The sequence below is a fragment of the Capsicum annuum genome, chromosome 3, assembly GCF_002878395.1.
Source record: "Capsicum annuum cultivar UCD-10X-F1 chromosome 3, UCD10Xv1.1, whole genome shotgun sequence".
In the NCBI taxonomy this organism is placed as follows: Eukaryota; Viridiplantae; Streptophyta; class Magnoliopsida; order Solanales; family Solanaceae; genus Capsicum; species Capsicum annuum.
In genome coordinates this window covers 11595308-11622861 of record NC_061113.1, presented here as the reverse complement: position 1 = coordinate 11622861, position 27554 = coordinate 11595308, and the positions used below count along the sequence as shown (strand labels likewise).

At 36.8% G+C, this 27554-nt stretch overlaps 1 pseudogene; it reads right to left on the bottom strand.

The window, feature by feature from the left end:
• On the bottom strand, window positions 1–26499 carry LOC107865564 (annotated as a pseudogene).
• Between the last annotated feature and the right edge of the window lie 1055 nt (window positions 26500–27554).

Genomic DNA, 27554 nt, shown 5'->3' with positions numbered 1-27554 from the left:
TTAAACTTTATAATAAGCTGAAGGCGTGTAATTATAAGCATCACCAAAAACTGCAACATTGCCTGGCCTTGAAAATACAATCTACAAAGAGAGAAGCAACAATTGAACTTTTAGATGTAGTAGTTCACATAATTCAATGTGATATCAAAGCAGATAGAGATCCTAAATTCAAGTTACACGCAACCTTTTACACTGAAAAAAGATCTTTTTGAAAGCATGTAAAGAGACGAGTTGAAAACACAATTAGTGAGTAGAATTATACCATCTCTAATCGCTTAAGCTTATGGATGAGGTGGTTAACATGATTCAACATAGATTTTATTTTTTATTTAACCTTTTTTCTTTTACAACTACCTCTACTCCTGCCTAAAATTATAGTTTATAAGCAGCATCTACATACTTTGCACTTGTTGATTGCCACTAAGATTATATGTCATCAACATTTATCTTTTGAACATTGGTAAGGTTATGTAATCAACATTATGGTCCAAACATCTGAAGTGTGAGTTTCCTACCGGAAGTATCACCGATTATTTATCAACACACACTTCAACTATCACTTGTTCACCTTTCCTACCTGAAACATCGCCATCGTTCAGCTGGAAAAAGTGAACAATTGATAGTTGAAACGAGTTTTGATAAATATTAATTTGTGATAGTTCAGTTAAGAAACTGCACACCTGATAGTCCAGGTATGAAACTCAAAAAATCAGCATACTTTAGGTGTGTTTTTGACCATTAACTCGTAAATATTATTTTCAAGGATTTAGCACCAAATGTACCTGATAATCTCCTATTGTGCATGTTTTGAATCCAGCAGCACAATCGTCGAAGTAGTACTCCCATGTCCTGATGAACTTATCATCGAATCCCAAAGCATGAATTTGGCTAGTGAAATAGAGTTATCACGAATAGTCAAGTATCAGCATCTAGAACTGATCAAGCTACAAATGATTCATGAAGGAAATTATTTAAACTCAACGTAGAAAGTTGTGGACTCATTTTGGTTTTGTTACCTTTTGTTTTGCATGAAATTTTTTCGCCAACATCTCAGACAAGTGTCTGATAGTAATGGATGCCTATCTCTTCCAGGTGCTCTACACTGCATTTATATCATTCATCAAATTATTTTAAAAAGTGCATTTGAAAGAGTGACAACTGCGTTAGTGCAAAATCACAAAAATCAACTCTTTCTTACCATAGTCTGGATGCAGCAGCCATGGCTGATGTTACTCGATTTAGTGCAGGCAAGCATCTGCCTGGGAATATATACTCTTTTATGAAGTATGAGCTCTGCCTGTATTCGTCATACCTCTCGTCTGGTATTGAAATGAACTAAAAGTTTCACTCAGCTGAAATTTTAATAGATAACTCTAGCTCTTATGTTGCCCAAATTTGGCTTCAAGTATTAGGCATATAGTGTTCTGTTAATCTTACAAGAAAAAATGCTGGAATACAACATGTAAAGAAGCCTTTCATAGACATTGTAAGTTTCAATGCTGCCTGTGTGAGCTTTGCTCATGTTGCCGGTCCCAAGCAAGGATAAAAGTGTTAGGAAAGACGGGCACACAATCAAAGAGCCCGACAAGGTAGCAGTGGAAAATACCCAAGACTAAACTTTCCCTTTCAAATTGAACCAAGAGGAGACAAATAAACCCAAGAAAAATACAGTAATACACAGCAAACAACTCAACCAAATTAAACAAGACAAGAATAAAGGCAATCACACGAGACACAAGATTTACGCGGAAAACCTTTCAGTGTGAAGAGTAAAAAACCACGGGACCAAAACCTCCACTATAATCACCAAAGAGTTACAACATTTTCCTCCAAAATGGCCACCAAAAAAGTGTCAAACAACAAGAAATAATACATAATCCACAGCACCAAACACTAAAGAAATAAAGGAGTGAAAGCACAAAAAATGCAGCTACTGTTCAGGAATGAAGAACAGGAGCTACAGGCCACCAAATCAAGCTTCGTAAGTTCCTAATCAAATATTGAGATGAGAGGAACAATAAATCCAAAAATTATCTCAATCGAACAAGAAACGAAGCGGGAATTGCAATTTGAAGTTGACAGTTGTGGCTGAAATTTAGGTGCGAAAATCAGCTTTGTTTTTCTCTCTTTGGCTGCTGAAAACTCTCTTTTTGTGATGGTGAATAAGATCTAAAAAGATCAATATATATGCCCCATAGTAATGGCCTATGGGCAAAAGTGGGTTGGTCCAAATTGGGCTTCATTTTACCCACATAGGAAGGGACAAAGGCCCATGACCCAACAATTCTCTCCCTTCCGACTATGTGGAGGAGACCGCCATCCCGGCGACCATGCAACAATCTTCAAACTTTTCTCTTGGCAAATCTTTAGTCATCATGTCGGAACCATTATCATCCATATGAATCTTCTCAAGTTCAAGCAACTTAGAATCCAACACATCCCAAATCCAATGATATCTCACATCAATGTGTTTAGACCGACCATGAAATGTAGAATTCTTGCCAAGATGTATGGCACTTTGACTGTCGCAATGAAGCACATACCTCTCTTGAGCACAACCAAGTTCCCCCAAGAATCTCTTCATCCAAAGCAATTCTTTACAAGCTTCAACGGCAGCAATAAGCTCAGCTTCTGTAGTAGATAGAGCAACACATTTTTGCAACCTAGATTGCCAAGACACAGCTCCCCCTACAAAAGTAACCAAATACCCTGAAGTACACTTGCGAGTATCAAAATCACTGGCCATATCTGAATCAGTATAACCAAAAATACTAGGCTTCCCTGTACCAAAACACAAACTCAAACTAGAAGTGCCACAAAGATATCTCATAATCCACTTCACAGCATTCCAATGTTCTCTTTCTGTGTTAGAAAGAAAACGACTAACAACACCAACAACAGAGCAATATCCGGTCTTGTGCAAACCATTGCATACATCAAACTACCAATAGCTGAAGCATAAGGAACTTTCTTCATATTTTACTTCTTATCATCACTGGAAGGACACTGCTTCATGCTCAACTTGAAGTGCATAGCTAAAGGTGTACTGACAATCTTAGCCTTGTCCATGTTAAACCTTTGAAGTGCTTTCTGAATATACTTCTCTTGTGATAACCACAACTTCTTGGCCTTTCTGTCACGGACAATCTTTATGCCAAGAATCTACTTTGCTGGTCCTAAGTCTTTCATAGAAAAAGACTTACTCAACTCTTGCTTCAACTTTTGGATCCTACAAGCATTATGATCAACAACAAGCATGTCATCAACATAAAGCAACACAATAATAAAGTTACCATCAGATAATTTTTGCACAAAAATACAATGGTCTAAAGTAGTCTTCTTGAAGTCCTGCTGACTCATAAAGGAACCAAACTTCCTGTACCACTGCCTAAGAGCTTGTTTCAAACCATACAAGCTCTTCTTCAATTTGCAAACATAATTCTCTTTTCCCTTGACTTCAAAACCTTCGGGTTGCTCCATATAAATTTCTTCATCTAAGTAACCATGGAGAAAAGCAATTTTAACATTCATTTGCTCAAACTCTAAATCTAGACTTGCAGCTAAGCCTAGAACCATACGAATGGATGACATCTTTACAACCGTAGAAAATATCTCATCAAAATCAACTCCCTTTTTTTGGTTAAATCCCTTCACAACCAATCTAGCTTTGTACCATGGAATTGGATTACCACCTTCATGCTTCACCCAAAAAATCCACCCATTTTTCAAAGCTTTTCTGTTTTTAGGCAGCTTAACCAAATCAAACGTATGATTATCTTGCAAAGATTTAATTTCATCTTCCATAACATCAAACCACTTTTCTTTTTCTTCACTTTTCATGGTCTCATCAAGACTCGCAGGTTCTCCCCCATCAGTCAAGAGTACATACTCACTGGGAGAATAATGAGATGAAGGTATTCTCTCTCTTGTAGATCATCTGAGAGAACTCTCTGGAGCATCAACAACTGGTTGCTGATCAACCATATCAACTTGCACTGTAGCATCAATAACTTCTTGCTGGTCATTCTGAACATGATCATCATCTTTATTACCAACTTGGTTTTCATCATCATGAAGATTTTCTTCAGGAGCAGTAGTCAAAGAAACTAGATCAACATCAACTAGGCTCTCACTACTCTGAGAATCAACCTTCTCAGCTTTGTCAAAATCTCAATTGTTTGGTCTTCAAAGAACACAACATCGCAGCTTCTAATAAGTTTTTTCTCAACTGGATCATAGAAACGATAGCCAAATTCATCTTGACCATAACCAATAAAGATACACTGTCTAGTTTTAACATCCAACTTTGACCTTTAATCCTTAGGAACATGAACAGAAGATTTACACCCAAAGACTCTAAGATGATCATAAGAAACATTCTTACCAGAACAAACTCTGTCAAGGACATCACCATTCAAAGCAACAGTAGAAGATAAATTGATAACATAAACAACCGTATTAAGTTCTTCTGCCCAAAAGGAATCTGGCAGCTTAGCATCTGAAAGCATACATCTAACCCTCTCAACTAGTGTTCTGTTCATTCTCTCTGTTAAGCCATTCAACTGAGGAGTCTTTGGAGGAGTTTTCTGATGCCGAATACCCTGCTCTCTGTAATATCTATTAAAAGGACCAATATACTCACAACCATTATTTGAACGAATGCATTTCAATTTCTTCTCTGTCTGTCTTTCAACCAAGGCCTGAAAAATCTTGAACACATCAAGTACTTGATCCTTGGACTTCAAAGGAAATACCCAGAGTTTGCGAGAATGACCATCAATAAAAGTCACAAAGTAAAGTGCACCACCATGAGACCTTACTTTAAAAGGACCGCACAAATTAGAATGCACCAACTCCAGCAAATCGAGCTTTCTTGAAGACGGATGACTCTGAAAAGAAACTTTTTTCTGTTTACCAGCTAAGCAATGAACACATTTCTTCAACTTTGCTTGTTTTACTTCAGAAAGTAAATTTTTATTGGCAAACTATCAACCCCCTTCTCAATCATATGACTCAACCTTCTATGCCACAACTCTGATAAAGTATCATTCTCCACCAAGTTTATCAAGCCTCTAGAAGTAGAGCCCTAAAATACGTACAATTTAGACAACTTGTCACCTCGAGCCACAATCATCGAACCTCTAGTAAGCTTCCACTGGCCAGCACCAAGGGTATTAAATTTACCCTCAGTATCAAGACTTCCTATAGAAATCAAATTCAGGCGAACATCTGGAGCATGCTTGACATTATTGAGAACTAGTTTGGAACCATTGTTACTTTCCAAACAAATCATGCCAATGCCAATTACTTTAACTTCATCATTATTGCCCATTTTCAACATCCCAAAATTATTTGGAGTATAAGAAGAAAATAATTCCTTCTTTGGCGTAACATGAGAAGTAGCACCAAAATCCACAAACCAGCTAGACTCATCGCGAACAAGATTAATGGTATTCTCACCACAAGCAACAAAAAGATCATCATTAGCAATAACAGCAACACGATTTTTATTGTCGCCTTCTTTTTTTTGCCGTCTTATATCTCTCTTATGATTGTAACAATATTTCTTGATATGTCCCTTTTTGTTGCAATAGTCACATTTAACATTCTTGAACTTGGACCTTGACTTGATTTTACTTTTATCTCTATCATTTGAATCTCTGGACTTGCTTCTCCCCCTCTCTTCAGTAACCAAAACATCAGAGTGTGAAGATGAAAAAGATGAGGCCTGATATCTTCTTTTCATCTCTTCATTCAAGACACCACTCTTAACATATTCTATAGTTACAATACCACCGGGAGCAGAGTTAGTCAAAGAAACTTGAAGAGATTCCCAAGAGTCAGGCAGAGTATTAAGAAGCCAAAGTCCCTAAATTTCTTCATCAAACTTTACACCCAAGGACACCCTGAAAATCATTTATATGATCAGAAATAGGACTGCCCTCTTTATACCTGATATTTATCAATTGCTTAAGTAGGAACAACTTGTTATTGCCAGTCTTCAAAGCATAAAGTGTCTCGCGCTTAGCCCACAAACTTCAAGCATATGTCTCATTCACAATATGATTTCTAACATTATCTTCAACCAATTGTCTGATATAGACACAAACTTGTAAGTGCTCCAATTTCCAATCCTCATCTGTCATAGATTCAGGTTTAGTAGATGCAAACACAGGTAGATGCATTTTCTTGACAAATAGAAGATCTTTCGTCTTTCCTTTCCAAGTATGATAGTTACTACCATTTAAACATACCATATTGCTCATATTTTCCTCCATCATTCAAATCGACAATCAACAACAACCAAAGCTCTGATACCACTTGTTAGGAAAGACGGGTACATAATCAAAGAGCCTGACAGGGTAGCAGCGGAAAATACCCAAGAATAAACTTTCCCTTTCAACTTGAACCAAGAAGAGAAAAATAAACCCATGAAAAATATATTAATATACAGCAAACAACTCAACCAAATGAAACAAGACAAGAGTAAAGGCAATCACACGAGACACAAGATTTACGTGAAAAACCCTTCAGTGTAAAGAGTAAAAAAATACGGGACCAAAACCTCCACTATAATCACCAAAGATTTAAAATATTGTCCTCCAAAATATCCACCAAACAAGTTTCAAAAAACAAGAAACAATACATAATCCACAGCACCAAACACTAGAGAAATAAAGGAGTGAAAGCACCAAAAATGCAGCTACTGTTTGGAAATAAAGAATAGGAGCTACAGGCCACCAAATCAAGCTCCATCAGTTCTTAATCAAAGATTGAGATGAGAGAAACAAGTATTCCAAAAATCAGCTCAATCGGACAAGAAACGAAGTAGGAATCGCAATTTCAAATTGATAGCTGTGGCTGAAATTTAGGTGCGAAAATCAGTTTTGTTTTTCTCTCTTTGGCTGCTAAAAACTCTCTTTTTACGATGGTGAATAAAACCTAAAAAGATCAATATATATACCCCATAGTAATGGGCCAATGGTCAAAAGTGGATTGGTCCAAATTGGGCTTCATTTTATCCACATAGGAAGGGACAAAGGCCCATGACCCAACAAAAAGAGGAGGGGTTGAGTAGGCCGAAAGCCAGCATAAAACTTGTCAATTTATGATGGTAGGCATTATAAGTTCTATACCTGAAGGCCTGTTTGCTGAACTCTCAATGTGCATACTTCAGTTGCTGCTCGGAGAGTGTTATACCAGTATATTTACATCCTGTTTGCTTGACAGCTTCAATAGCCAAACTTCCCCAGCCGAATCCAATCTCTAAAATGTGATGTTTTGTGCTAATTTGTGCCTAAACTGAATAGAAGCAGAATCAAAGTATGCCTGAAATTTATGTAAAAAAAGGGAGAGATTTTTACATAGTTGACAAATTACCTTTCTAATGAGACGAGTATTCTTTCTCAGCTGTGCATCTTTCAGGTCTTCATCCTCACTCTAGAAAAAATAAGAAAGAAAACTAGATCACCATGGAATGAGATTAAAGAACAGGAAATGTAGTACTCATTTAAAACTTGATAGCTAACCTTGAATATTGCACATGAATATGTCATTGTCTCATCCAGAAATAGTGTGAACAGTTCATTACTCTGAAAAAAAATTAACACTACATCTCTTATCATTTACACATTAGCAGCCCATTTTTGTCAAGAAAATTACTAGGAAAAGATGATAAATCTGACAAAAATAATCACATATTTGAGTAATTCATTTCACTAGTGAATTATACATAGATAGGCACCTTAACTTGGCATCAACCAAAAACTAAGCACTTCAACTTTGAGAGAAAACAACTAGACACCTCAGTTCGTCTCCACTATGTCAGTTGAACACTCCAACTTACAAAATGTTCATGTAGACACCCCAAATTTGTGCTATGTTAGTGTGGGGTGTCCATGCGACATAGAGGGGGCGAGTTGAGATGTTTAAATGTGTATTCTCAAAGTTGGAGTGTCCAGATGACAGTTAGGCCAAGTTATGGTATCAATCTATGTATTATGCTTTTTTCCGTAATGGGGAAATCCCCGAGGACCAACAGCACACAGTTCAAAACTTGGTGCTTAATGGACCCGTCCCTCGAACCTTCTCTACTTAAATACCAGGTCTTGTCTGCGGTAGGCCTAACCTTGACATGAAGGGCTGTGCTCTTATCAACTACATACGTTGGGTGATGATACAAGTACGACCACGAAGATGGACGCATGTGAGAATGTAATAAACCCGTGGCTTGGAGTGTGCGAGTTAAGGACTTAAAACACTCCAAACCGAACCTAATCTCACACTTGGAGTGTAAGGAGGAGTCTTGTAATACAAGAAGGCAGCCCCTAAATACACTTGAAGAGAGCCCAGCTCTTAAAAGGGCATTTTGGATATTTTGTATTTTATTTGTAACCTAGTATAAATAGAACATTGTAGGGATTTTAAACTTAGATTATTCATGATGTTGTAAGTCTTGAAACACAAAGAAACACAAGTCTTCTCTCCTTGAGGAACCAAAACCAAAATTAGGCATATAGAGTGTGGAATCACTCTTGTTGATCTCATGTCTTGGAAATGTGATGCTTGGGAGGTGGATTCCGACCTTGTGTCTTCGTAAGAGATAGGTGAATGTTGTGTGTAGTGTTAAGGGTCCAAGAGTAGAATATGCTCTTGGGTTATTAAGATTATACCTTCATTAAGTCTATCTAACTATCCCTTTACTTTTATTGTAATCTTGTAGTAGTTTGTGTTCTTGTAACCGTTTCTATATCTTGTTAGTAAAACCGTGTGTTTTTCCTATCTTGTTATTGTTGTCCATATCTCCATATTGTTGATGTTTTGGTGTATTTACACCTTCAATATCTTATTGTTATTGTGTTTTTATTGTTGTTATAGTGAATTCGATAGTGGTCACCAAAGGGGTCGTTGGTTGTTCAAACTTGTGGACTATTTTGGTATTTGTTTAGTGTTCCCGTGGTCATTATCGTATAATTTGGTATCAAATAATGGATTTATCTTGTCCCACAAGATCAATCTTGGGCTTGTTAGTTGAAAAAAAATTGTCGAAAAACTGAAAATTCCAAAAAAAAGTACAATCTGCCCGTGTTGTGTTCTTGGCCAAGAATTGCATTCTTTTTTTGTGTTGGACAAGATTTTTGTTTGTATTGAGTGTTTCTAGTGTTAGATTTGTTATTCACTAACACTTGAGTCCATATCTAAGTTTGAGATTTGTTGTTGTTGTCGTGAACAAGTAAGATCGTGTGGTAGACATTGTTGTTGAGAAACTTGACTTGGCCGTGTGTGTAATTGTTGCTGTTGAAAGGAGTGTTATTGTTTTTGTTCTTGGTGAATGTTTTTTTTGTTATTTAAGTTCTTCACAACCTTCATCTCTTGTTAAAATTGAAGATACAACACTAAAGAGACTTGGCCGTTTGTTGTTGTGGATTGGAGTTGGCCGTTGGAATTGTTGTTGTTCTTGAAGATTGTTGTTATTGTTCTTGGTGTGGTTGTTGTTGTTGAAGTTATTCACCTTCCTTCATATATTGTTACAATATAAAGTGAATTCTATATCCTAAAAGGTGAAGGAAAAAGTGTATGTACTTGTTAGTCTTGAAAGACCCCCAACCACCAAAAGACTTTATATCACTTCTCAACCACTTTTTCATGATTTAAGGACCCATGTTTTAAGGAGAAGTACAAGAAAAGGTCAAGTCTTGAAAATTGAAAAATGCTCCAAGACTTATTTTCTCTCCTAAAACAAATTCCACCAATCCAAATTAATTTTTGACCAAGACTTGAACATTTGAGAATAACCATTTGATAAAACCGAACCAATATGTGGCTGCCACATCATCACTACTACTGTTCACGCAATATTTTCGAGGTCAAAACTTTAGATTTCTTAGTTTCATTTTTTTATCTCTTAGTTTCGCTTAATTGATCCTAGCACTAATTAACAAGCTAGTAAACTTCTACTAGGTTGTCACTTAGTTCTTGAACCCATTGTTCGTGTCTACATTTCTTTTGTGCTTTTTTCTCTTTTGTGAATTCGTTGTATCTTGATGTTTCAAATCCGTAAGCAAATTTTCTTTGAGTCAACTCGAACGAAAATCTATTTCGGACCAAGGTGGACTCCTCCCTCAATCACTCACGAAGTACAAGCCGGCTTTCAACACTTGTGAAACTAAGTGTGAGGTAAAAATTGAGAGTGAGAGTATGGTGAGGCATTTTGAGCTAACAAGTTTGTTTGTTTTGTTTTTCATTGTTGTCTTTTCTTAGGTACCATGGCTGCCACCAATCTCGATGCCACATTTGACCACATCACCGACAATATTGAGGACATGAAATGGTACGTTAAAAGGCTACACCAATTGGTATCCATACTTATCCTAACAAATTCAAAACCGAAGGTCCAAACACCTTGCGGTGAGAGCTTTCTGCCCAAACTTGTGAAGGACTTTCACACCAAGGTTAAGACGAACGTATTCATGGACGTCAAGGTAAAATAGCTATCTCTTACACTTTGGTACATATGGATGATGAACGTGTGACTAATAAGCCGTTAAGTGTGAGTAGTAGCTTACCTACGTATGAGTATATTGATTCCTTACCACTTGTGGATGATGTACATGTTATGAGAGTGGATACACTAGCTGATCCTATAGATGACCGAATCAACTTTTCTAGTAAGATCAATTTGTGTCCACCTAGTTTTGAAGCTATTGTGTTGAATGAAAGTACATCGTCGGGTGAAATTTGTGTTGACCAACTTGTGTGTAAAATTTTCCCACCACTTGAGAATATGTGTGATGTGATTAATGAGTCTCAAGTGAGTGAAGAATTTGAAAATGTTGGTCAAGAAAAAAGGAGTGAACCCATGAGCCTATGTTGTTGTAAAGATTCTAACGTTTGCTTGGCTCATAGGGTTAATTGTGTGCTTGATATATCTTTGAAAATTGATAATGATTCCTTAGAGAGTGAAAGTTCCAAATCAGTCCGCGGGTTAGATCATTCACTCTTTAGGTACAATGTCTTGTTTGAAGATAGTTTAAACACTCCTAATAGACCTAGCAGTGAAAATGATGGTATAGCTTGCCTTGGAAGTTATATCCTATAATCTAACCCACTATGGAGTTCCAACATTCCTCCTAAAGATGAAAATCTCTTCTTGGAAAATGAGAATATTCTTAAGGGTAAGGAATGTGTGGTCTTGGAAACTACTTCTTCTACTACTTTGTGTGGCTTTTCTGTGGACACCATAGTAGAAGTAGAATTGAATGCCACCTTTTTATACTCTCTCTTTACTTGTGATGATATGTATACCAATGTAGAGAGTAGGTCATGTGGTTGTGGTAAAGACTATGGGAAATGGGTATGTTGTTTAGACCCGTGTCTATGGCCACTCTTCCCATTTGATCCCGGTGCCACCTTAGGGTGGGGAAGATTTACTCTCAGCTTAGGTGTGTTTCTTTTGTGTACTTATCATATCCAAGTCCTTGGTGAATTTTTTGATGGCTTCATAATGTTTAACACTAAGGACTCTTGGTTATATGTCAAATATGAACCACCTTGGCATGTCGAGACTTGTTGTTGGCCGAGACTTGAACTCAAAGGGTCCTCAGTTTCTTTTTTTTTGGGAGTGGGCTGTTTTGAGCGTTTTGAGTGCATACCATTATTGTTTATTTTTGATAATACTAACCCTCATGCCATGAGAAAGTGTGGTTGTTTGTCTCTCTTTGATTTTGCAAGGCATGGATTCAAGGTCGAATCCTTTTTAAGGAGGGGAGGATGATACAAGTACGACCACGAAAGATGGACGCATGTGAGAATGTAATGAACACGGGGCTTTGAGTGTGAGAGTGAAGGACTTAAAAAACTCCAAACCGACCCTAATCTCTCACTTGGAGTGTAAAGAGGAGCCTTGGAATACAAGAAATCAGCCCCTAAATACACTTGAAGGGAGCCTAGCTCTTAAAAGGGCATTTTGAATATTTTATATTTTATTTGTAACCTGGTATAAATAGAACATTGTAGGGATTTTAGACTTAGATTATTCATGATGTTGTAAGTCTTGAAACACAAAGAAACACAAGTCCTCTCTCCTTGAGGCACCAAAACCAAAATTAGGCATATAGAGTGTGGAATCACTCTTGTTGATCTCATGGCTTGGAAACGTGATGCTTAGGAGGTGGATTCTGACCTTGTGTCTTCATAAGATATAGGTGAACATTGTGTGTAGTGTTAAGGGTCCAAGAGTGGAATATGCTCTTGGGTTATTAAGATTATACTTTCATTAAGTTTATCTAACTATCCCTTTACTTTTATTGTAATCTTGTAGTAGTTTGTGTTCTTGTAACCGTTTCTATCTCTTGTTAGTAAAACAGTGTGTTGTTCCTATCTTGTTATTGTTGTCCATCTCGACATATTGTTGTTGTTTTGGTGTATTTACACCTTCAATATCTTGTTGTTATTGTGTTTTCGTTGTTGTTATAGTGAATCCGAGAGTGGTCACCAAAGAGGTCCTCGGTTCTTCAAACTTGTGGACTGTTTTAGTATTTGTTTAGTGTTCCCATGGTCATTCTCGTATCAGGTGATATAATATGCAAGTCAATTACCAGGTCATAATGGCGAGAGATATTCCGACGGGCCTGAGTCAGGGTGTTCTGATTTGAAACATGTTGAATGAAATATTTTGCAGATGACAGTGCTGCTGTAAAAAGCAAAGGTGTCCACCAGCCTCTAAAGCCATGCAAAGTGAAAATAACTTAATTAACATGAGAACACAAGTTTATATTTCTTTATTTCAAGTCAGTAAATTGTTACCTTTTCTAGCTAGACCTTTTAATAGATGCTTTCAAATCTGTATTGGCAACAAATATCTGCAAAGGAATTTAGAAAGCTAAGCAACAACCAAAAGCTATAAACAAAGATATCGAGTCGTCATTTCCTCAACATGAGAAGATTAAGAAGACCTTCATTCTTATCAACCAAAGAGAAATCCCCATGAATAAAAGCATCAGCAAGGCCTAGGTCGGCTTGAGTTGCAACCTGTAAGAGATTATTTATACCAACAATTTGTCTAGATTGAAATTTTTTAGTTTTGTTTGGTTAATTGCTTGATAACTTGTAAGGGGCAACAGAAAATTTAAATTTACCTTCCAGTAAAACTGTGTACTATGAATTCGAAGTAAAACTTTGAGAGAGCATTTCCTATCTATTCCTTGGAAGGTGGAAATTGTACCTCCTTCTTCCAACAAGCTGTATATCAAAAGATATAAAGTTAATAATACAGATATCAACTGTTAGAAAAAAAAAAACTTAAAAATTTCCTAATAATAAAGTAGTTCTGTGACATGATTCTTGACTTGTGTATGAGCTTAATTCCAAAGAGATTAGAATGAAAGAAGGGTATTTTCTCAATAAACTAGTCAGTCTGCATTTTTCTACCGGTCAAATAGCAAACATCACAAATGTGAATAAGAAATAGCATAGGTTGAAGAAACCACTTGTTAGATATGTATCTGCCGCTATTTGGATTAAATCAATACAAGGTGAACTATCATCACTCACATTATGCATCTTGTTTCAATGAAACTTTTGAGAAATCTAGTAACGAGGAGGCATGCTCCTGTTTCAGTCCAGGTTGGTACCATGTGCTTGGAGTTGTCCAGAATACTACAATTCCTTCTAAGCATGCCATCTGCCGCAAGCATACCCGCCTGAGGGGAACCAAAAGGTAGACAATCATCCTAATGAGACTAAAGGGACAGTGAAAGCCGGAAAGAACTCCAAATTGTTTTCAAAGTAACGTGATAGTTCAATTTTTATATGTTGAGCTTTTATTAGCAGAAGTAGTACTACCTTTAGTCCATCCTTATGGAAACCATAGCCTGAAAGTATTGCAATAAATGAACTGGTTAAATTACATCAGTAGAGAGGTGCAATCCTTCAAGTTTCAATTAAAAGAAACTCTCTGAAAAGAGATTCATACCTTGATATGCTCCACAAAACCGTATTCCTCTCTTTCCTTGGATTTGATGTAGGTCACGTAAAGCTTTTGATGCAGCGAGGGAACTGGGTGGCTTGCTGTCCACTTAAGCAATGTATGCTCTGGTTTGTGAGGAGGGTCGAGAGTTACGAGATAAGGCAGCTTTGAGTCACCAAGATTCTGTAAATTTAGACAACTCATAAATTAAGAGAGCAGTTACAAGGGAAAAGACTGTCCACTAACGAACATTTTGTTCTGCTTTTTGCCGAGGCTCTGTTATGAACCAATTGTCCCACATTGGAAAAATAGAGAAATGATAAGGGGTTTATAGGCCAAATGGGTTCTCCCACCTATCAGGCCAATGAAATAAACCAAATGGGAGAGCCCAACCCTTAGCCTTATAGGTGAGAGAACCATTAGCATTTCTCTATTTTTCCAACGTGGGACAATTAGCTCATAACAATCGCCTTCTCTTGAGGACCAACGACCTCTTTGGTCACGGCTGCGCCTTCTCTTGAGGACCAATGACCTCTTTGGTCACGGCTGGCACCCCTCTTAGGTTCTCAAGCGAAGTCGATTGTTATGGACCAATTAAGCCCACATTGGTCCAGGCCACCACACTCCGAGTCGTGGCTCCACGCGTGGATCGATCCTCGTTGGTCACGGCTATGCCCAGTTGTTCACGGATGGCACCCCTCTTAGGTCCAGGCCACCACTATGAGGCGCTGCTCCCCACACATGGATCGATCCTCGTTGGTCACGGGCTGGCACCCCTCTTGGGTCCCAGGCCGACACTCCGAGTCACGACCCAACGGGTGAGACTCTCAATGAAAGCACTAACGTTATTAAACCAAATGGGAGAGCCCAATCCAAAAGACTAGCTTGATAGATGGGAGAACCCATTTGGCCTATAAACCCCTTCGCATTTCTCTATTTTTTCAATGTGGGACAATTGGTTTATAACAGGCTCAGAAGTCACTAAATTGCGTAACACACCTGGATTATATTGAGCCAATATGTAACATATGCTCTATTATTCATGTTCCCAAGGAAACTACAAGCACTCCATGCTTCCAGATTGCGAGGCAAGAATATTTTATCATGATAAAGGAAAATATCACTGTCATAGAGGAAAAAACAATATTTTTGCAACTTGACACCATAAATCTTTTTAAGACTACAGTCAAATCCAACAACTCACTTCTTTCTAGTAAACTTAAAGAGAAAATTAAGACAAGGCGTTCAAATAAAGGAGGGGGAAGTACCTATAGATATACTGGAAAGCACCCAGTATTCTTGTTTCATCATATGTTGCCTCTTTGCCTAACATTTTCAGAGTATCTGGAGCATGTACAGTGATTATGCCTCCATCATATACTTCTTTGTCACCATCATTACAAGCTACAGTACAACCTGTAAATCTTAGATCTGCCTCTTGTTAGGAATCTTCTCAAAGAAACAATAAAGTGAAGACAAAAACCTATGTGGCCTAGTGGTCAATGAGGCCGGTGCCTTGGAGAGTAGGGTTTCAAATTCCAATAGAGAGAAAAGTCCGGGTAATTTTTTTCCATCTGCTATCCAGTACCCGTGCTAGTGGGAGGTAGCAGGTACCTAGTAGAATAGTTGAGGTAATGTGCATGCTGGCCGGAGCACCAGTATTATAAAAAGAACACTAATGAATATCAAAGAAGGCCATTTTCATCATTTCTGGTACTTCCTTTACAAAGAACCACTTTCAACATAGAGCGACTGGGTCTTTTCATTTACTAAATTGCTCTTAGGTAATAGCCTAATCTGTTTCCCAACGGATATATCCCTATCTACTATTATGATAAAAGAAACAACACATCAAACTCTTGCAAGAAGCCATATATGAAACCAAGCTACACCTTCTTCATTTGTCGATACAGAATTTACTTCAGAGCCAGTTCTAATTTGAGAACCTCTTTTGTCAAGCTCTTCCCTAACCTGCACTCGATGCCCCAATCAAATCACTCTCAGGGATGATAAATTCTTAACAAATCATACAAGAAAGTGAAAATTGGTAATTGTCTGAAGTTTTCTCAGGGAAATAATAAAAACTTGGTGATACTTATGGATAAAAAATCACCTTATTTACATATGTATATAATCGCAGTGGCGGAGCCAGCATCTTAATTGAAGGGGTTCAAAATCGAAAAATGTGAATGAAATAATTAGTCGAAGGGGGTTCAGCGTTAACTATACATACATGAAAAATAATTTTAAGCTTGTATACATAGTATAATTTTCCGTCGAAGGGATGAACCCCTCACTATGAGCTGGATCCGCCACTGTGTAATAACCGTTTTAGAGTGAGCAATTGAGGGAGATCAAAGACCTGTAAAGAAAGAAACAAAAGCACCCTTAGGCACAAGGACAATAAAATGATATATACGTAAACATTCATATTTTAACAATTGGCTACAATCTACACACGAACTACGGTACTTGAACAGTAGATTATAGAAAAAAACCTGCAGAAGATGGTGGTCGCGGAAGAGTAAAAGAATGTAATAAGCAGAAAAGCCCAATACTCCAGATAAGGGACAGGACCAGACTGAAGCACATATTGGAATCTGTGGAAAATGTGTGAATTACTTATAGCAAGAACAACTTGTCGAACGAACAATAAGGCCACACAAGTGTCAACAACTATTAACCGCAACAAACAGAAGTGTACCAGATAAGTCTTCTGAAATAGCTCTGAATAGCCATGTGACTTAATAAATTGCCCTAGTGTTTCATTGTGATCAACGTCAAGAGAGTTTTCAACTGCTTCAATGTAACTGCATTGTAGTCAGAAACATATTCACAATGAAATAAACTTCATTGGAGATAAAATACACAAAACAGAACAATCTGGTACATTTCCAGCAAATACGTGATCTTCAAAGGAACGAAGAAGCTCTGCGCTCTAAATTTCTCATGAGATTAGTAAATCAACAAGTTGCTCAACTACTAACAAATATTGACAAGAAGTCCATTTATAAAGATAAATAAGTATTGGTACCCTATGACATCCTTCTTGAATCTGTTAATTTCTCTCGTCATTTGCCAAAAATATGGATTCCAGACATTCTTCTTCTGTGCAAACAAACTAGAGTATCCATTCCGGGTACCCCATTCACAGCCATGGCCTTGGTCTAAGCTTACGGACAATGACATGTCAGAGATCTCCGTATTGACTCCAAGGAACTCAAAAAATTCCATGATGATTGGGTAAGTTACCTATCAAAATACACCAATTCAGCATCCAAAAGATAGGGTTAAAATAGCTCTAGCTACAAGCATTTCCCATTTAATGCCTGAAAGAGGGATATATACCAGAGCATAAACAGTAGGAATTTGATTGAACAAACCAATAATTTTATCCATAGAAACTCGAAAGGTGTATAATACATAGACAGATAATTTAACTTGACAGTTAAACATCCCAACTTTCACTGTTACCGCTACACATTTCAACTTGACACAAATGTGTCTCGTGAACATCTTAACTTTGAAAATGTACGTCTAGGGGTGTTTACGGGGCCAACATAAAATCAAGTTAAGGTGTCTAGCTAGGCATTTTCAAGGCTAGGTGTTAAGAATTAGTGCCCTACTGATTTTCTTATTTTCGCCTAACTTTTGCTTATCGATGGAACACGTTACCTGACGTGTTTCAAAAAAGCAGTAAACAGAAAGTAAAGAACACAATGATTTTTACGTAGAAAACACCCGGCTCAAAAGGTGTAAAAAAACTACTACCTGCACCTCTACAGGATTTAACCCTAACTTCACTAAAAAAAACTCTGAGCCTCAACAACGACTGATTACAAAACTCTTGTAACCAACAAATAGGAATTATAAACTCTAATTCCTATAACTCAACAACTAGGAATTATAAACTCTAATCTCTATAACTCAATAACTAGGAATTATAAACTCTAATTCCTAACTACACACACCTCCCAAAGTATGTGTTCCCAAAGTCGCTGAATTTTCCCAAACTCAAAGATTAGCTCCTAATTCAGTTTATAACACACTGAAACTAATATTACATGAATAGATCAAACACAATGAACAACTCTAAAAATCAACGCTAAAACTCTTAGCTGGATTCTGTACTGAGGACCAGGTTCTTCAACATGTTTCTTCAGTAATTGAGTAGCACTTCGTGAAGTCAATCTGTCGATTAAGCTTTTCTGCTTTTTTAAGTGCGTAAATTATTCTGGCTGCTGCATCTTCTATTTAAGCACAACTCTCCAAAGAGTCATTCTTTATTTCAAACTCCTATTTTAATTAGAACTCTCATTGCATAAAGTTCTACTTCAAGTGAGACTCCTTCTTCAATTCTAACTCTTGTCTCCTTAGTGTTGTAGTAAAACTCCAACTCTTTTGAGTTCTTCAATTTTCAGAATCTTTCTCCTTCCACACATTGGACTCTTAAGGATATGCTTAGAAGTGAAACTCCTTCTTCACATTGGACTCCTTTATCAACTCAACTTACTTTCCCTTATCATCAAGTGTTTGAATCAAATTCAACTTGTCTCATTCATATTGTCATTCATCAAAACTTCAAGGTTCCAACAAATTCCCACTTTTTGATGATGACAAATCTTTTGTCTTTGTGCATTCAAACATCTTCACCTATTGGCACTAAAGTTTAAAATACTAAAATAAAACAAGTTAGTCAATGGGTTATAAACATTGCATAACCCTCTTATCTTCCCCCTTTTGACATCATCGAAAACCATTTCAATGCAATAATGTACTAGCCAAAGTGATTTGTTATGCTATTCATGGCTACTGGGGCTATCCCCAAAAATATCAGGCAAAGACTCTAGCCAATATAGTAATGTATTAAAGAGAGCAAAAATGAGTCAATTTAGCAAAGATAACCATTCCATTTAACTGACAGTGCATGTTCCACATTAAACCTAAGCTAGTACTGAACAAAGCAAAATAATTGAGCATTAAAAACATACGGTATAAAAGTGGAGCATGACTAAGGATACAAATAGTGAGGAGCTGATAAGGAAGGTGGAACAGGTGATATCAACTGTGTCAATTGATGAATGACTTCAACATTTTCATCCCTCTATCAATCAAGGCCAAGCTTCAAAGTCATGATCCTAGCCTTAAAGACCTCTTATTCCACTTTATGACTATCTTATGTAGCTTATAGTTCAGAATTATTTTTTCAAATTAGTCTTATCCCTCCTTATTGAAATAGGTAGAGCAATTAGGAAAGCATGTCCTATGCTGCATATCCCTTTTCATTCTTCAGAAACATATGTTGCATGTGATTGATGATCAAGCTTGGCAAATCTATGGTACACAACTAATATTTTAGTTGAGAAAGAAGAAGGAATTTCTGTTATAGGATTAACACACTTGTGCACACCCATTTGGAGAGAATTAAAGAAAGTTTGGTCAACAATTCATTAGCTTTATTAGACAATGAGAGGATGAAGTGCGTGGAATTGAACAGGTGTGCTCAACTATTTCAATTTAGACAGCCTATGCTTATGTCAGCGTAGAACATACCTGATAAGAAGAACTTTATGGTCATAATTGCTTGCTTATACCTATTTTTCTGTACAATCTAATACAAAATTAGATTAGAAAATTCAAAAATCTGGAATTGGGACACAAAACTAAATGTGCAAGACTGAATAGAATAACTTTTTAGCTAATAAGATTAAGAAGAAAAATGATTATTCTAGTCAATCATTGAGGGGAGTTCATGCAATTTTAATCATCCCCAAGTCTAACCTATTCCTTTCAAAATGCTCTCTACTTAGTGTCTTTGGTGCTTCTCCAGTCAATTAAGTAACACACATAGTCAACATTTTTATAGCCCTCAAGAGTAAAATTACTTTCATTTGAATACCATAGTCTCAAGCCATTGATTCCCATGAGATATCTCAAGATTCTTGTGACAAAACCAATTCTTATGAATTACCAACAAAATTATCATCAGCTTGTGTTGGTGTTATTGATGCATCAATTACTTGATTTGTTTTCCCCCCTGTCAATATGCCCTCAGTCTGTACAACTGTTGAACTAGGTGGTACAACATGTTCCTGTGCATGCTCATCAATTTCACAGTCATCCTCTGTAATACCTCGGGAAATTTTTTGTTGAAATTTATGCGTAAACGTGTTGGGTTCTACCTTCTAGAATGAATTATAAATTTTTCGTGTGGAATGTCTTAGATTATGATCCACCATTGTGTAGAGTATCAAATAATATTTCCAATGATATGTGGATCATACAAAACGGACACTCGAGCGACGAGTTATGAACATTCCGATCGAACCGTGAATAGTAGTGAACAGTAAAACGTGCAGGAAAAAGTACTGAGGCATGGCGTATTTTGGCTCTAACTTTAAACGATCATAACTCCTTGTACATAATGAGCTAGGTGATCTACTATATATCAATGAAAATCTCTACGAGTCCTGTTTCCATTGAAATTTGTTTCATCCAATTTGTCTATCGTAAAAAAAGTTATGGTCGATCTACTTCAGCCTATCAAAAGTGAATTTTTAGGTCAACTTTAAACGATCATAACTCCTTGTACACAATGATCTGGGTGAGATACTATGTATCAATGGAAATATATGAGAGTCCTCTTTCTAATGAAATTGGTTTCATCCAATTTAGATATCGAAGTAAAACGTTATGGTTGATCTACTTTAGACTATCAAAATAGTCCATCAAAGGACAGATTCGAGAATTATTTAATTTTTTAGGGGCGTTTTGGTCATTTCCCCTCACCCAAAATCCATCCAAATCCTATATTAAAGCCTAAGCATTATTTGTTATATTTCATCAAATTTCCTCAAAAAGAAAATCCTGAGCTCCTACATCCAACTTCAAGAACCTCCAAAGTTCACCACTAATTCTGCATATTTATTCAAGATTCCAAGTTCCTTGTTGAAGAACTCCAAGAACCATCATTCAAAGGCACGATTAACATCTCAAAAATGAGTATCGATCTAAAGTTCATCATTCAAGGTATGTGAGGTTTTTCAACAAGAACTCTCTTTCGTTCTTGTGCCCAAAAGTAATTTTCTTTACAAAGCCATGATTTTTATTTGATTTTTACAAATTTGAAGCATGAACCCATATCTTATGATGATTATTATGAAATCTTAATGTTTATTATTTTAAAAGATGAATTTACATGTCTGGAAATATAAAGCATGAATCTTGAATGATATTTATCATGATTTTGATATTTGGATCGTGAATCCCCATTGAAAATTGTGTTTTTTTAGAAAGTGTGTGTTATAAGCACGTTGATGTTGATTATTTGAGATATTTTGAATGATTTGACCTTTTGGTATTAATGAAGTTGTTTTGAACTCGAGTGTGAAAGAAATCCACAACATGGTTGATTTTGATAGATGGAAAGCATGATGGCTCCCGATGTATATTATATATTACTAAAATTTTCTTGTTATGGATTGTCTTTGAAATGATCTGAGCTAATTCGGGTGAAATCTTTAGCACCGAGTGGGAGGTATAAAGCGATCTTACTTCCCTAGAACTACGTGCCCCCATAGGAGTGAGCCTGAGGCTGATTTATATAGTGATCACTAGCTTGTGTGGATTTGATATCGATAGTCCTACTCTGATGGCAAGGATAGGATGACTCTCCCCAATGTGGACTGTACATTGGACTCCATGTAGCTCACATGGTTTATGTCGGTTATAGGATCTCCCAATGTGTGTGTGTTTCCTTGTGTCTATGGTGAACGGTGAAGTGATTTGAAAGTAGAACTATGAAAGTTATTCTTTCGAAAGATTTAAATGATATTTACATTATGAGAATTGATATTCTTGATGAACTGAAAGTGATTGACAAATTTTATGATGACTCACATGTGTTATTATACTTATGTCATCCTCTCATGATTATGATGATTTTCTTCAGGCTATGTGAGTCTTTCATACATCCTGAATATTTCTTATAAATATTTATGATGATTATGTTTATAAAACTGTATACACCCCCATATACTCGGTTCCTTTCCATGGTACTGACCCACATCTTCGGATGTGGGCTACATTTTCTCGAAATGTAGGTTCAGGTGCTCAGTTCCAGGTTCAACAGTGATTTTTCGAGCACGCTGTTCTACATCATCTGTCGTGGTGAGTCCTCATGTTCCGAGGACGTGATGTCTGATATTGGTTTCACGGAATTGTTTACATTTGATAACTGAGTATGAGTCAGGGCATGTCTCAATGGCTCGCTAATTTTATTGATTTTCTTAGAGGCTTGTCAGACTAGTATAGATGTTGGGAGTTGACTAATAAGTCGTATTTTGTTATTTTTCTAAAATTCTTTTATTCTTGGATGATGATTACTCTGTTGATATTTAAAGGTTATTTATGGAAACCCCGTTGATTCGTGTTGAACTGAATGAAAATGGCTCAAAGGGTTAGCTTGGAGCTACTCATAGCCTCAAGCACCGTGTGACACTCCGGGACCCGTTTTTGGGGCGTTACATCCTCTTTTTTTCATTTTTTTTAAATCTCCCTTGCTTCCCCCTTACACGAGCACTACAAATCTGGCCATCTTTCAAATGATCCATTCCCCCTTTAAATGTGGTGAGTGAAAGAAACTTTATTTTCTTCTAGTCTTATGCCTTAAGCAAGCTTTATTTATGCACAAATTTTTCTTGCCTCCTTTCACTCTCACCTACAAAATAAATTAGGGGTTAACTTTAGGCACCCAGACAAGCTTGGGTCCTTTCTTATGAGTAAATAGATGAATCAGATTTCTTCTAGCCCATGCAGGCAACAGGTTATGTGACCTATTTCTCTGACCAGGTTTAGTTATCCTTTTCTTGTTCTGAGATAGTTTATTTGCTAGATTTAGATTGCTGGATCTGCTTTTGGCAGCAACAGGACATTCAGTGGTTGGGTGTCCTAGTTTTCCACAAATATAACATAAATCTTTGTAGGAAATAGTTTCTTTCTAAAAACCTATGCCAACCCTCTCATTTTGAGTCCTACTACTTAGATGATTAACAATTCTAGATGACATAGTCCATCGGTTAGCTCTTTCAAGATCAAGTTTTATCTTAGAGTTTTCTTGAGTTAGCTTTCTAACCTTTTCTCTTTGACAAAACAATTCATCTTTTCTTTGTTTAAGTTCAGACTCAATTCTTTGATGATTTTCACTCATGTCTCCTTTTTGTTTTTCAGTAATTCACAACTTTAAGATTTCTAATTTTAGATCTAGGTTTGATGAGCCAAGTTGACTAACCTATTCCTTTAGGGTGCAGTTTTCTGTATCAATGACATTTTTGCAAGTCTCAAGATCAATGTAATCAAACTTTAGACTTGAAAAAGCATTGAATAACTGATCCCTTTCAGATGTGAGCTCGTGAAAATCATCAATCAATGTGTTCATCAAGGGATTAGTCTTTTCTTAGAACAAAGATGCAATTTATCTTTAAGATCAAGTATATTTACCTCAGATTTTACTTCCTTTTCTTCTATGTCTAAGTCACCTATAGCCATAAGTGCACTTTTATCAACTCCATCATCATTAGATTCTTCTGATCTTGGTCCCTATGCATCCATCGTAGCAAATGATTCTTTTCTTTTGAAGTAAGATTTTTCTTTTTCAGCTCTTACACTTTTTTGCTCAATTTCCCACAATGGACAATCCCTTATCATGTAATCTGTATCTTCATACTTGAAACAACCAGTTTGAGACTTATAGTTGGAACAACACCTTCTACTAGTTCCTCTCTTGTTCTGCCGCTTTCCTTCCTTAAAATACCTTTTGAAATTCTTGTTAAGCTTTCTTTTATCCAGATCTGATTCTACGCTGTCAGACTCTTTCAGTGCTATTTACTTATCCTTAATTCCTTTATTTTTCTCTAAGGTATCCATGTTCTTCTTGAAGTTCTCCATATTCTTCTCATATCTATCCACAAGAGTATCCCAAATTTATTTTGCGGAGGTACAACCTGAGATCCTATGGTATTCATCTATTCCAAGTCCACAAGTAAGAATATACTTGGATTTAGCATTCTTTCCAAGCATCTTAAAGTTAGCCTCATTATACTCATTCTTGTCCTTTAATACTTCCTTCTTCATGGGGTATTGAGGTCCATCGATAATTATATTTCATAGTTCGTAGTCCACAGCCTGAAGAAAATCTTTCATCCTTTCTTTCCATACTAAGTAGTACTGTCCCTTGAACAACGGAGGCCTATTGATGTCTTGTCCTTCATAGTATCCAGTAGGTGGTGTAGAATTCATCTTGGATCTTATTTTAAGGTGTTAGCCTACACAAGATAACCCACTCTGATACCACTTGTTAAAAATTTGTGCCCTACTGATTTTCTTATTTTTGCCTAACTTTTACTTATCGATGGAACGTGTTGCACTGATGTGTTTCAAGAAAGCAGTAAATAGAAAGTAAAGAAAACAATGATTTTTACATAGAAAACACCTGGCTCAAAAGGTGTAAAAAACCACGACCTGCACCTCTACAAGATTTATCCCCAGCTTCACTAAAAAAAAACTCTGAGCCTCAACAACGACTGATTACAAAACTCTTGTAACCAACAAATAGGAATTATAAACTCTGATTCCTATAACTTAACAACTAGGACTTATAAACTCTAATCCCTATAACTCAATAACTAGGAATTATAAACTCTAATTCCTAACTACACACACCTCCCAAGGTATGTGTTCCCAAACTCTCTGAGTTTTCCCAAACTCAAAGATTAGCTGCTAATTCAGTTTATAACACACTGAAACTAATATTACATGAATAGATCAAACACAATGAACAACTCTAAAAATCAACGCTAAAACTCTTAGCTGGATTCTGTACTAAGGACCAGGTTCTTCAACATGTTTCTTCAGTAATTGGGTAGCACTTCGTGAAGTCAATCTGTCGATTAAGCTTTTCTGCTTTTTTAAGTGCGTAAATTATTCTGGCTGCTGCATCTTCTATTTAATCACAACTCTCCAAAGAGTCATTCTTTATTTCAAACTCCTATTTTAATTAGAACTCTCATTGCATAAAGTTCTACTTCAAGTGAGACTCCTTCTTCAATTCTAACTCTTGTCTCCTTAGTGTTGTAGTAAAACTCCAACTCTTTTGAGTTCTTCAATTTTCAGAATCTTTCTCCTTCCACACATTGGACTCTTAAGGATATGCTTAGAAGTGAAACTCCTTCTTCACATTGGACTCCTTTTTCAACTCAACTTGCTTCTCCTTATCATCAAGTGTTTGAATCAAATTCAACTTGTTTCATTCATATTGTCATTCATCAAAACTTCAAGGTTCCAATACTAGGGTATTCACTGGCAATAGGATTTACCTCAAAATGTATATTGCACAAAGTGAAGTAAGACCTGTCTTAATTTACTGATCAGAATTGACTTTAACTTTATTAATCATATACTTTTTCTATATTTCTCCTTTGATGCAGCAGTATGCATAAGAATTGTAAAGCTCAGGCCTAACTGTCAAGGTATTGTCTTGGCTCAATCATTATCTTAACTGTCAAGGTATAAGGTCAAGATCGACGCCGTCGACAGTGAGAGTCTTAGCATAGCCTCCTAGATAATGTTCCATCTCATAAGCCACAACTTGTATACCAGATTTTGCTAATTCATATGCAGGAACTAGTCCACTTATCCCTGCTCCTACCACTGCTACTTTCATTTTTTTGTCACTTTGGCTTCAATATTTGATACAAGAACAAGGAGAGGCACAAAACATACACCAAAATAGTCCACAAGTTTGAAGAACCGGGGACCCCTTTGGTGACCACTCTCGAATTCACTTCCAACAACAAGAATACAAGATATAATGGTGTATTTGACACCAAAACAGCCAACCTAAACTAATGTAACAACAAGAATAAGATGAACAACACAATAAGATTTCAACAATAAAACGATTACAAGGTTACACAACAAGAACACTACTAACAGTTACAACAAAATAAAGATAGACAAATGGAGGTATAATCTTAAGAACCCAAAAACATATGACACTCTTGGACCCTTAACACTACACACTACAATCACCTATCTCTTACAATTGATACAAGAGAGGCGTCCACCACCCAAGCACCAATGTATCAAGCAATGCAATACACAAGTGATTCCACACTTGTATATGGCCCTAATTACGGTTTTGGGAATCTCTCTCTATACAAGGAGTGTTCTCTCAATATCATTAAGCAACTAAAGAAATAAACCCTACAATGTTCTATTTATACTACATTACAATAATAGACAAAATGACAAAAGAGCCCTTTAGTGACTAGTTTTCAAAAATACTCAAAAAGTGTCATGATCATTATCATACTTGTATGATCCTCTCCATCTTGAGAGGAATTTGACCACAGATTCACGGGCTCACCACTTTTACAAAGGAATTTCACAATCTCCTTCTTACGTTCACACATCTTCTCCATACTCTTCATTTTGCACTTTGGCTTCTTCTTGCTCTCCATCTTGCGGTTTGCCATCATTCTTAACCAATTCAACGCCTACCTTTTCTCCAAGATAGTACAATCTACCCTCTCTTAGGATTATATTCCTCCAGTTTGGGCACTCAATAGTCTTGTGCCCCCACCCTTGACACTTGAAGCATTGAAACCCCTTGGGATCGGATTGGAAGTAGAATTTAATTTACCTTCATACCTTGGAGGATATTTTTTGACAGCCTTGGTGGCCTTGGGTTGGGCAGCGATGAATGAGTTTTCTTTAAGCTCCCTCTCAACCTCTAAAGATGTGAGGAAGATTCAATCTATGGTGTCGAATTTGTGAAGCATCATGCAAGTGGATATGTCCTTGTTTAATCCAACCTTGAATCGCACAATGTCATGACTTACTTGCTCGCCTCGGTGGTCAAGTTTCAATACCAATTGTTGAAATTCATCGTAGTGAGCCATGACACTCTTGCTACCTTGCCTCAAATTGTATAATTTGGCAAAGAGCTCATGCCTATAAGTCTCGGGCAAGTATCTTTGCCACATAGGGTTCTTCAACCAAAACCAAGGAGGAGGTTGTCCCCCAATCATCTCATTCCCAAACCATTTAATGTACTCCCACCATGTATTAGCATACCCTTCGAAGTGAGCTATAGCATAGCAATTTTTCTTTTCTTCAACGAGATCATTAAGTTCAAAGATCTTGTCACAAGATGACTCCCATGCAAGGTAGGCTTCGGGATCACTCTGCTATGGGAATAGTCACAGATATGAACTTATGGGAGTGCATGTTGGGTCCGAGACTTGTTGTATGCAATTAAAGTGAAAAAGGAGACCTAAATGCACTAAAAATCAGCCAACATACTACACTTGATGGGCACCTAAGTCTCTAAGGGGCCTTTTAGTCTTTTTGTATTTTATTTGTAACCTAGTATAAATAGAACATTGTAGGGCTTTTAGACTTAGATTTTGGATAATATTATAGGTCTTGTAAGTCTTAAAACACCATAGTTAGAGCTTGGAAAATCCACTAGCCGCAACTAGGGCAAGATCTAGTGTGGAATCACTAGTGATTGTATTTTTCTTGGAAA